The sequence below is a fragment of the Patagioenas fasciata genome, chromosome 4 (genome assembly GCF_037038585.1).
Source record: "Patagioenas fasciata isolate bPatFas1 chromosome 4, bPatFas1.hap1, whole genome shotgun sequence".
NCBI classification, from domain to species: Eukaryota; Metazoa; Chordata; class Aves; order Columbiformes; family Columbidae; genus Patagioenas; species Patagioenas fasciata.
This window is the reverse complement of record NC_092523.1, coordinates 56652595-56665588: the sequence shown is the minus strand read 5'-3', so window position 1 is coordinate 56665588 and position 12994 is coordinate 56652595. Positions and strand designations below refer to the sequence as shown.

Below are 12994 nucleotides of genomic sequence, written 5' to 3'. Positions count from 1 at the left end.
TCCTCTCAGTAGGGTCTAGGTCACCTGCCATTCCAGCCTTAAAATTCAGCATCCTTGTGTATAGATTATTTCTAAAGTTATCGTTAACCCTGAAAACCTAATTATTGCTTGGACACGGCTGAGGAAGGATGGAGTGTTTGAAGGTATTCTCAAGGGTGAAATCAGGTTTCTGCTGTGTGCATGGAGGTGCAGGAACCACAATGGAAGGTAAAGTGGGGAGACCGATTCCAGTACTGGGCTACCAATATGTAACTCCATTAGAAAAGAGATACACTGCTAGATTATGCTTGTGTTAAACTGCTAATCCTCTCTAATATACAAGGTTAGAAAACAAACTGGGGTGTTCATGTCATTTGCATAACAAACTGTTCAGGTCAAATCCAGTTCCTTTGTGGTAAGAGGGTGAGGTGAAGTAGTTCTGCTAGATGAGTGAAATGGGGTACTTCATTTTAGGGTTAAGATGCAGGTCTGGGAATTGAAACACAGCTGTCATCTAAAATACCTTTGCTGGGTATTCTATTTGTGTGTGCATTTGCTTTTTTAAAAGGAATGAAATGCTATCCATGTAAGTTAGTCCAACATGTGCAGTATCAGGTATGTAACAAACTTCCTCTGAAGTCGAAAACCCTACTGTGAAAAGGAGCAAATTGAGGGAGACCATGGGATTTGCAGTGGCCAACCATTTTTAAAAAGCAAATCTTTGAGAACAAACCACGCTGAAACTGTTCCCAGGCTGCATTTAAGGAAGGGAGGAAGAACGCGTGTACTGGCTCAAGTTCTGAAAGAAAACCTTGCATTTCCTAGCCTGGGCAAATGTAGAGAGGCCTTCTTTAATAAACAAATAAATGAGCCAAACATGTTCCCTATACCCCAACCCACTTCCTCTGTATTTACTGCTTGAGCTGTTAATTTAAGGGTAAAGGAGTTGCTGATCCCAACCATGGACTCCACAAAGAAGTAACATTCAGAAATCTGGTTTTGGCAGAGGTAGAGGAGAAATTGCTCAGTCTCATGGCCAGGTTCCGGGAACCAGTAATGTATTTGTTCATCAGTGAAGGCCAGGACCTGGAAGCTACACTTTATAAGAAATTTATGAGACTCATCAAAACACGGAAAATTATATTAATAAAATTTCGGACTACGATGTATTTGGAAACCATAATTAACGAATAGCAAGTATACCACCATCCTATACATCAGGTTATGACATCTGGGTACATTTATCCAAGAAAGACGCTCTCCTTCCTGCAGCCTGCATGCTAAACACACTGTTGCACACCCTGCAACTTTCCCCCCACTGGCATCACTAAAAGTTCAGTGTTTTAGAAAAACAAGGAGTCTGCCTTGGAGATCTGCAATACAGGCTGATGGCGAGACCTTTATCTATTGTTCCACACAATGCCAATAGCTTTTTCTATCATGTGGTCTGCAAATGGTCAAAGATAATCAGAACTATTTAATTAAAAGGCTTCTGTGACTTTTTTGGCGCTTGTGATGACTTAGAAAGTAATAGGCTACCTCAATGCTGGATCAAGGTAAGCTCCATCAGTCGCCTGTGAGGTTACAGGGACAAGCAGAATTCAGCTCTATTGAGTAAGCACAGACTTCCCACTGGCCTACCACAACAGAGATTTACTGACACACTATTTTTCAAGGCACATATGATGGTTATTGATCTGGAAAATCTGCTCACTGAATGGACTGTATATTGCATGCAGTCATGAAGCTGTCCTCAACCTAAATCCTCTGCTTGAAATACTGGAAATACATAATACACAGTCAGTACTTGAAATTAAAATTAAGCATTTGATTCATAAAAATTGGAAAAAAATCCCAACCAACAACAGAAACCCCAAGTAAACCCAAAGCATAACTTTTCCACCATAGAAATAAATGCAATGATAGAGTCATAAAAAAATCACAGCAAATCACCCCAAGAACTGACTTAGCAGTTCTCTGTGTTTCCCTGAGCCTGCTGAACGCTTGCTGTTTCCAGTGGAGGCATTTCAAGCTCAGGCACCCACTGAGATCTTCTGTCTAACTTTCAGCTTCAGGATCAAGCCTCACCAGGAAGGCTGATGCTCCCACATCAGCAGGGCCCAAGCCCTGTGTCTGCTGCCTCATCTCCTCCTTGGCACCAGCTACACCACAGGAGGAAAACAACTGGAAGCAGAATTAGCTTTTTCTGTGAGAACAAAAGCCTCAGGTATCAGCCACAAAAAGATAAGTGTTTGCCTCCCTCTGCACTGGGAATAAATGGCATTTAGACCCCAGTGCTTTCTGAGGGACACACTTGAGGACCCTGTCAGGCTGTCCTGCCTAGCAGCAATGAGCAGAGATTTGCTGCTTTGCTCTTAACCAGACCTAGAAAATGGTCCTTGCTTCCCCCTGAAAGCACAAACATGACAAACACAGCAGTGGTAGGGCACAGGGGGCAGGCACCTGAGGTTTGCAAAATCCCTGATCATTTATGAGACGTGTAGGACCATCCACACACCTCAAACACAAAGGGTGGGTGGCAATCAGCGTTAGCACATGGAGCCTGTGGAATAGAAAGCTGGGCCCAGAGAACCTCTCTGGGTTGAGAATCGCTGAGCTGTGTGAAATGCTGTGTGCTGGTGTTATTTCAAGAAATAAAAGAGACAGACAGAACTGCAGTTACAGCAGACATGCATCCAAACCTATCCACTGCCACAGGAACCAGAGACTGCAGTAGGAGGGAGTCAGGGAAGAAAATCCCAAAGTATTCTATAGAAAGGATCCCCATAACCAGTGGGGCACCAACCTTAGCAGCACAGTGAGGTCGATGGCTGTGGAGACCCACCCCAAGCAGTTGCCCATGCTGTGCTCTGCCCAGGCTGCTCCTCCCTCTGTCCCAGACCTGCACAGAACTTGGCCCAGCTGCTCAGAAAGGTGCTGGGGATTGATCTGCTCCTCAACAAACAAACCCCCTAACAACCTCTGTGCCAGACTGCAGCAGCTGACAGAACTCATATACAAGACAACAGCTTCCAGGGACATCCGTTAACAGCAATAAATATATATCCATCATGTGTTTAACCAACTCTGGGTAGGTGATAATATTTTCCATCATTTAAATCAGTCTTTAGCAAATTAAATCCCTAATTTCACCACAGGGATTTCTAGTAGCTTCTACCAGCCTTGATTTTAAGCTGCCTTTTTCACCCTAGACATCACTGTTTCATTGATTATAACATATAAATTGAAGAACATGAGTCTGTATCAACAATTTTTCTGCATCGCATACTGTGACAGCTGTATTATGGTACTGCACAAAAAGCAAACTGCCAATTCTACCCCAAAACAAGGTGCAAATTGGGAATATTTCCACTGAGAACAACAGGATTAAACTAGTCCAAACAGATTAGCAGCAGGCTTCTGGAAGCTAATCTTTTAACTAACAATAAAAATGTAAATCTCCCTCCTGCTTTTTTTCCTCAGACACCTGTTGATACCAGTGGTAATGACGTCATGACAGAATGCACAACTGAATATATTTGAGCCAGAAACATTACTCCAGAAACCTTTCAGTTTTACAGAAAACACTGCAGTCTTTCTCATATGGCCTTCATAAAAGATGAATTGATTTTTTTAATCACAACTATAAAAATGAATTTTACTATCTAATTAGTTAGGCCTTCAAATAAACTTTATCAGAGAAACTATTCAGAAAAAAAAAAAAACAACCCAGCCCACTGAACACTGTGACACAGCTAAGAATGGTGCAGAAGGACAGATATTCTTCTGTTACACCATTTCAACACAGCAATCAGAGAATCCTGTTTTAATTTCTCTGCGGAACTGACAAATCCAGCAGCCCCAGCGAGCCGGCAGCCAGTGCGTGCAGTGACCCTTCAGGCACCCAGCGCCTCAGGAGCTGCTCCTGAAAATCCTCACCCCCGTGAAGCACCTGCCCATTGCTGAGCTTATTCCAGTGCAAGAGTCCAGAAAACATGCACTGGAAACCAGGCAACTGACCCATCTCTCAGCTCTCCACTGCAAAAACTCCATCCGCCTGGGCAGTCATTCTTACCTGGGATGCTCTGCGCTTTTAAATGACACGTCAACCCAACAGAAGTGTGTATGGGGGCATTCCTGCCAGTTGCTAAATGTTAATGAAAATATATTTTTTTAAATAACCAATTGAATATCTATCCTGAAACACACTCAAACATTTATTCATTTAAACAAAAAATTTCAAGCCTTTAAAAACGATCTTTCGGGATAGTCCATTGTCCAGGGTATGACATTTTCATTGCCTTTATCTCTGAACTAAGCCTAGCTAACCAAGCTGCATTCATTAACCACAGACAATCACTTAATCCACTGTTTTCATAACAGGGGCCAGATCCCACACCATGTTGTATTATTCTTTGCTATGAGGAGAGATGTAAAAGAAATGATAATGAGGCATCACTATTGATTCCAATTGTCAGGGTTACAAATTGCCAGTTTGCAGTAAAACTTTCTTCACAGTTTGGGATTTGCTTTGAACCTACCTCCCATTGTAACATGTGGAGCAGGTATGCTAAATACCCTCCTAAGGGCTATTTAGTGTAGAAAACCTTTCTAATGATAGAAATTACATTTCTAGTAGATTCGCTGCGTACCATTTCTCTACTGGAAATCTGAAACTGAGTGGTGTTCAATGCTACAACCTCTCTTTTGCTGACAGGTAAGTGTAAGCCCAAATGAAAGGCTGATTTAATTATCTTTATTTAAATTACAAGTAACTTTCTGCTTTCTTTGCCAATACCTTAAAGAACTCAGCAGTAGCAGACAGGCTTTGCAGAGCTCCTGGAGGTCTTACAAAAATAGGATATGATAATTCAGCAGTCCCTGTAGAAATCCGAAGTATTTTCAATAATGTTATGACTGAACATTAATAAAGGAATCCACAGCTTGGGATATAGGTATAGAGGTATTGTTGACAATATTTCATTATAAAAATTCCTAGAGGGCAGCAGGGAACCAGCTATGAGGACAGCACTAACATCCACAGCTCTGAAGGGAAGAAAGCAGAATTTAGGCTATCATTTATTAAAAAGGAGCTTGTCTCTTACACTCATTCAGAGCTCACTCCTTTGGACCCAGTCCCAGTTCTTCAGTCCACCTAAAGCGCCATGTTAAAACACACCGAGATGGCAACATGAATTGGGTGCAGTTGTCTTCCAGGCTTTACATTAATAGACATTTTACCTTAGTTGTAATTCATATGACTGCCACACTAGGTTCTAGTAGAAAGAACACAGTTCAAAAGGCAGGGGTGTCAAACTCATTATCACGGCGGGGGGGGGGGGGGGGGGGGGCACATCAGCCTCACCATTGCCTTCAAAGGGCTGAATGTAACTTTAAGACTGTATAAATGTAACCCTGCACTATAGCCAGCCCCTGGACTCCAAATGCAACACAGGTCCCAGCAGGATTTACAGTCCTGAGAGTGTATTTTGTGCTTCATGTCAAGAGCTGTGAGCATGTCACAAATCTCTTGTTTCCCCTCTTCCCTGCTTATTTAACCTCTCATTACACATTCACAGAAGGACCTCTGCAAAATTAGGCTATTACAATCCTAAGGAATTTTATTTGTTTAGACAGTATGCATGGAGAATGAGAATATAAAATATTTATACAAGCAAATGACATTTTACTGTTTTCTGTGATAATACGGCAAGAAGAGAATGCAAACACAGTTTACAATGAAATTCCTTCTCCCTCTAGGCAGATATTAGATATTAGACTTGACATATCATTAGAAAAAATAGTCAAGAAGTTAACCATGCTGCAGCCTGACATTTGCAGCTTGAGCCTTCTTTCTTTGTGTGTATGTGCTTTCATACATGTGCAAAGCAAAAACTTGCAAACCAGCCTCTGCCTTGGTTTTCTCAGCCCTAGTTCTGGTACCATCATTTCCACAGACTCGGGCAGCCCATTCTTAAACTTGGTCTAGTTGCATCATTCTTGTTATGGCTAAAACCTGCCTAGTCATGGAAAACCTGTGCAGACTCGCACACTCTCCTAGGCTGCGGGAAAAGTAACCTGTGGCATTGTTTTAGCACAGGTAGATAAGTCAACTTACAACAAGCAATTCTGAACACAACAAACCTACATACTGCTGATGTGATGTGTGTGGAGATGTGCGGATAAGAAGAGTTGGCCCCAGAAGCTCGATTGCAGTTATGCTGGTGGTTTAATGTCAGGCCAAGCTATGCTGGCTCTTAAATCGATTGTTTTATACTGTATTTAACCCTTTGGCACACATTAAATACCTAGATTTTGTTAAGAAGCCTTTCTTAAAACACAGAGCTGCTATGGCAACAGCTTTTGTAGGAACCAGCTGTTCCCATCTCTCCATAAAACCAGCAGCTGTAATGGCACCTTGTATTCTTGGTGGCACTCCAAGGCAACACCTCCAGTCACCAGGGAAGCAGGCAGAGTGCTGCCGCCATCAGCAGTGCCCTTTTCCTGCAACCTGATGGGCCTTCGCTGGAGACCTTCTTCCTGAAGAAGGACCCCTAAAGCAGGTTCGATAGCCAAGGATGCCTTATGCAGGGATTACTTCTGACAAGCTGCTAAACAACAGCAGTTCTATTCTTGCCACCTGCAAAAGATATTAACAACCGCAATTACTATACTGAAAAGGCATGGAGAGGTGCCAAATAACTGGCTACTACAGCTATGGTTTTTTTACAAAACACCGGCCTTCTAGGTTGCTGGGCACCCCCGGCATATTTTAACAAGAGAGCGGACAAGCAGCCGCTTCTTTTCATGATTGCTGCTGGGGAGCTGGCCTCACACTGGCACAGCTGTAGCAACCCTGACAACAAGCGAGCATCGAGGCAGACAAAAACCACAGCAACAGAAATGCAGTAACTACCCAAGTGAAGCGTTTTCATTAGCGATTGCTTGGGACCAGAACGTGGCAGTTGAGCCCCTTTCCCTAGAAATGCTTTGGTGGCACCAAGATCTGAATTGGGACTTTGTGCCCATGAGCCCAGGCTATTTTTCATGTAACGCTTGCTGCGAGGCTGGTGTTGCAAGCACCACGGAGGAGAAGGGAACGCGAGACTCAACTCTCAGCACTCAAGGTGATAACTCGTACCTCAGCACAGCTCTGGCTCACAGCTACAACTTTTTGTAATGCCCACGTGGTGCTCCCCTTCACAAAAGGCCATTATAACTATGGGAAGACAGTAAAAGCCGGTTATGAGAAGGTGAGGACTGCAGCTGCTCGCAGATGCCAAGTTGCTAATGGCCCCACAAAGACGAAACCGGAGCAGATGCCATCAGCACTGGCTCTCTTGGAGCAACAGGAGGGGATGGAAGCATCAGCAGCAGCTACAGCCATTTCTGAATGACAGAAACCTTTGCCTGGCCCTGATGCTGCCCAGGCAGACTTATACCCACCCCTGTTGCTTTTCATTCCCCCTAGGGCTACAAAGATTAAAAGAACACATCATATCTGTGCCATACTCAAAACACTGCCACTTCATTTTCATCAAGTCATATCAGCTGCTGCTTCAGAAGGACAGTCAAAAACAAACCTCTGCTTCCCTCAAAGAATCAGAGAGAAAACAAATGGCTCCATCACAAGCAAAGCCCCCTGCTCTATTGCTGACATTTAGCAGCACAAGTGTGGCTTCCCTCCCCCCATCGTCTCTCCTGCCCCAAGCTCTGTGAATTAATTCTCCACAGGAAAGATGTGACCTGTGAAGCACAAGAATATTACGTTTTCATTTTTATAAAATGACCCTCAAGTCCAGCCAGCCAGTAAAAAGCAACAGGTTCCTTCAACAAGGCTGTGAGGCAGAAGGGTAAACACAGCCAGAGACTGATGCAACACCCTGCCCAGAAAAGCAACAGAAAAAAGGAAAAGTAACAGAAAAAGGCTCCCAGAAAAGGAAGCCTTCAGGAGAAGATGCAGTCTCTGGTCCCTCAGGCTGTGTCTCACACACACACTTGCCTAGCAAGGAGAGAATGGCCAAGAAAACAGTGGTTCAGACAGGAAAAATCCACAGCTGTAGCAAGCAAGTCTGCTTCTGATTGAACCTGGGGAAGAGACTGAGGATTGGCAAGTCAATATTTCCTTAACTCACCCCACGACTCGGGAGTCAGTTTGCTCTGTCTCACCAGGGAGTCTGAGAGACCTCTGCTTTTGTTATTGTTCCTTATTAAAATCTTTCTCAACAAACACTTTTGATCCTCAAATAAATATTTTTTTTTTTTTTTTATTTTTTTTTTAAATATATGTCATGGGCTGTGGCCCAAAGTCAATACACATTTTCGTGTAATTAGGATTTTTATGTCATGGGTTTAACTCAATTAAGAAAGGAAAAGACACATATGTGAGCACATTTTTCATAGTCTGCCATAGCCCAGGAAAGCATTTATTTTCTTTAACTGCTGCTGCTATAAATCAAAACGTGTAGATATGTAAATATTAATATATCCTTATTTATAGCTATGTGAATAAGTGAGTTTGTGGAGTGCTGGCCAAAGAAAACCAAAAAGTCATTTCACTGACTAAAAATGACAAGCTTTTTGGCTTCCTTGGTTAAACAAAACTGAAAAAGCTCATTTCAGATCAATATAAAATATGGTAATCCAGTATAAAAGTGTTTTGTTCATTTCATGTCCTATTTTAATCACCATTTGGCTAAATTCAAAAGCAAAAAATAAGGTTCTTTCAAAAAGAAAAACACAGAATCACAGCATCACAGAATGTTGGGGATTGGAAGGGACTTCAAAATGTCTAAACCTATTATTTGTTGGAAACATCAAACAAAATCCATTTGTATTTTTTACCTGACCTGTTTGGTGGATTCAAGTCAACTTCATGCATAGCTTCTGTCAACCAAAAATATCAAGTAAGTTTTCCATCCCTCTTTCACCACAGCACTCAAGCACTTGTTAACAGGTAACTGCTTTTCTCCCTTTCTAGTCTCATAAATTTAATCTGGAAAAACAAAACCCTGCGTGCAGTGGCTGTGGGGTTGCAGGCAATGGCCTACAGCACCAAACATCTCCAGCCGCCATCTGCTCGGCTCCTCACTGCCCCCCTCCACATACACCCGTCTCACCAACCAGAGTAAATGAGCGTCAACACCAAACATTCATTATCGCACCGATAACTTGTCCGTGGGCAACAATGATCATTGTCAGTTCGGTTTGATACCATGGCAACATGTTACCTGGGATCTGGCTGCCAGCTGCGGTATTTTGATTATATTGCAAGCAAGCTGGCATTTTGTATTTCTGAGTAACAAACCATTAAGATAGGCAGTTAAATATCTAATACATGGAATTAAATATAAGGTATAGAGAGAATGACCAATTTCTTCGGTCTGTCACTGCACAGATCCAGGCAGATGTGTTGGTGGTGTTGGATTTAACAAAATCCCAGCAGCAAGAAGGGGGATGGCAGCTGGTTCCCTGGGCCAGTACCTCCTGCCTGGGCTGAGACCCCTAAAGTACAGCCCAGCTTCTTGAGTTGGGGCAAGGAGCCAACTGTCAGCATGAAAGCTGATCTGAATTCTCAATGTTCTCACACAATTATTTGAAATCTTTTGTTAATAATGCAAACAAACATTTCTGCCCTCGCAACTTTGATCTCAGTGTATACTCAACAGCCAAACTGAAGAGAAATGCAAAATAGCAGAGGTAGAAAATGAGTAAATGCAAACTACTGCTTAATATTCCAAACTGATGACTTTTACTTGGAAATCTTCTACTAGGATACTTCTGAGGTAGTGCTTCTCCCACTTGCATGTACCTTTCAACCATGACATTCCATCATTGCATTCAGGAAAAACATTCAGAAAACAAGCAATAGATGGTCTGAAATGTTACCCATACTGTACCGCATTCGCTCCCGTGCACATTGCCAGTCAGCAGGGCCAGTCCTTCACCTGGCTTCTGCCACTGAGCAATATCTCAGCACAAAGACCTTTTTTGGTTCTCTTCCTCATCATCCACCCTTGCCTGCCCAAGTCACCTTTGGGCAGTAACAGCTTCTCCTTGCCTTGTTTCTCCTCCCTCTTGCTCATCAACTCCCTAATTTTCTCAAGAGTGGGTCTGTCACTCTCCACCACAGGGAACCTGTGTCCTAGCCCACAAACAGTACTTAACATACTGCAAAATGTTTATTTCCAACTCGTTTACACTTTGTTACTCTTGCAGTCTTCCATCTCTTGTATTTCCCCTAAGTTCTACAGCTGGGAGCGGAAACCAGATCCTAGGACAATAAAACAAGCTTCCACAAGGAAAGCTGTGCTGTGAATTGCTCTTCTAACAAACAGGAAAAGGATTTAAAAGCCAACAAGAAACACAACAGCAATGACAGCCCTGACTGAGACCTACCTAGTACCTCCTGCCTATATTTCAACATCCCCTCAAGCCACAGCACATAATATAACCATTCTCTTCTGAGCGCTCTCAGTCAATATTAATTAAAGGCACAGGCATTGTAACACAACCATCAGGCTGCTTTCTCAATCTTCAGAACAAAGGCACCATTTTCTTGCTCCTGCTCTTCCAAAATAATCTCTGTGCCCAAGTAAATTTAGATTTCAAAGGAAAGTGCAGAAGGTCTCCAAGAACCTCATTAAAATGCCCTTTCACTGGGGCAAAGCAGATGCTTTCATTTGCAGAAAACCAAACGGAGTCCCAGGCCAGAGGCAAACATCCACCCCGGTAAGGAGAGGTGGCTGCAGGCAGCCTGCACCAGCAGGCAGGCTTCACTTCCTGCAGTTTGCTTTTGCAAAAGGTTAATCCCTGACGTGTTTCAAAGAGGCAAACACCAAGCTGCCGTGCATGCGGCCGCATACAATGCAAAGACTTTTATGGCCAAGGACAGAAAGGTCAAGGATGCTCATCAAGTTCATGTTTCTCCTGGAGAGCCACAGTGAACAGCAAGTTCATCAGTACAAACCTCTGCTCAAAGTCAAACAAACGTGAACTAAGGAATACAAATCCCCAGGTGCCGGAGAAGGAGCAGAAAAATACAATATGCAGGTGCTATGAAGGACCTTCCTAGTCCCAGGCATCCCCTAAGGGTCTTTTCCAACCTAAATGATCCTGACTGTTTTTGCTGTATTGTGCTATCAAGTTATGACAAAAACGAGCCATTAACATTTCTAAGCCATTAACAAATGGATTTGGTGGACATGTTTATATAATGGTAAGGCTTTAAACGCCTAATAAATACAAAAGGAAGCATATTTAGTGAGCAACGCTTGAGCAAAGCAGTACATTCGTTGCCCCTCATACCACACACATTTAAGCTGAACCTCATAATAGTTACAAAATTAATTAGGCCACATCTTCAGGTAGCCTAAGACAGAATTACCTTGGGGAGATCCCTCTGGCTCCCAACAGAACTGGTGAGCTAAACCTTGCAACTGTATTACGCTACACTAACAACACATAGCAGAAAGCTGTGCTGGCAGCAAGGCAGACATTTGGGTCAGCTGTGCTCGCACAGTTGGTGGTTTTGTGGGTTTTTTTGGTTTTGTTTGTTTTATACCCGTTGCAATCCTGCTTTCTTCAGAGAGACTGGACTCAGCCCATCCAGGTCTCCTTGCAGAGCTCATACTTGGTGTGACCTCGATGCAGATACAGCAACAGCGCTGACGAGAGGGCAGGTGCGAGATGCTGCTGCCTTCGAATGTGCTGGTACGAGCCCAGCCCCTGAAAACAAGACAGCTCCAGCATAAGATACCAAAGGAGTCACCCCAGCAAGTTCCAGGAACCCAGTGTGTTGAGGGGGCTGACCCATGAGCAAAGCTGCTTTCCTCAGCATCTGGGTTAGAAGCAAAGTCCTTTATGAGCACAGATGGCTGAACAGACAGGGGAAGCTGGTTCCTTCCAGCTTGGTAGTAGCAAAGAGGACAGAAAAAAAAGCTTACATGCAGTTCAATACCAAAGCCAGCAGAAGGAAAACTAAAAATCAGGAGGGACAGAAGGAACTTCAATACAGAGTAAAGAGGCTTTTTCTATCCAGGTCTAAATGGTTACCACCAATCATTGGTGTATTACCTTTAATATCATCCTGCCCACAGCTTGCAAATTTTGCTAAAATGATACAAAATACCACATCTGTAATCCCTGCAAAGTCACCTGGCACTTGCAGCTCAGCCCAGGCTCCCCTCAGGAGCTCTGCTTTGGGGCAGCTCCTCCATCTAATAGAGCTGAGCTCTCCTGGCCAATGGTCCAGCCCATGCACAGAGGTGACAAAGATGCACCCATTCCTTCCAGGTTCTTCTCCCATGCTTCCTCTCTAAGAGCTCCCAGCTCATCAACTGCTCTACTCAGATAAAAGGGCTCACAGCTAAGGTACACCACGGTAAGAAAGAGGTGCCCCAAATAAACCTTCCGATACTTCACAGGTCAAGCTCTGAGAGACAAGCACGATATATCCAAATTTCATTCTTTAATTATACCGCTAGCATGTTCCTCAGAGCTGTATTTCAGAATACCCTTGAGCACTTATGTATTGCAGTACATAATTTCCCCTGTATGTTTACAATAACAACACTTTACCCTATAATTATTTTTCACTTCATTTTAAATCTGAGCATCTCTATTTCTGCTGCATTATCTCTCATAGCAGGCTTACATTAAAAGAAGTAGCCATTTTTGTGAAGTCTCTGACACAAGAAGCTCGGTATTTTTGCAATGTTTCTTCTGCCTTCACTTCAACCCTAATCTCGGTTTGGATGGTAGCATCAGAAATTGGAGTTTGCTGTTGGACTTCATTCTCAATGAAACAGACTTCATCCTCTCCGTCCCCCAGGGCCAATTACATACTACCTCCTACCAATAAACCCATCTTCCTTCCTAACTCAAACCAAAAGCCTCCGAGAATAAGGCTGAGCTGCTGAAGGGAAAAGCAAGTGCCACCTAGACCTGTATTAATACTGCAATGCTGACCTGTGTCACAGGCAACAAGACAAACTTATTTCTTTGCTCATACTGG

At 43.3% G+C, this 12994-nt stretch overlaps 1 protein-coding gene across 6 annotated transcripts in view; it reads right to left on the bottom strand.

The window, feature by feature from the left end:
* ARHGAP24 (Rho GTPase activating protein 24) overlaps window positions 1-12994 on the bottom strand; it is a 204797-nt gene that overhangs the window by 52473 nt on the left and 139330 nt on the right. The gene's annotated exons all lie outside the window — the stretch shown is intronic.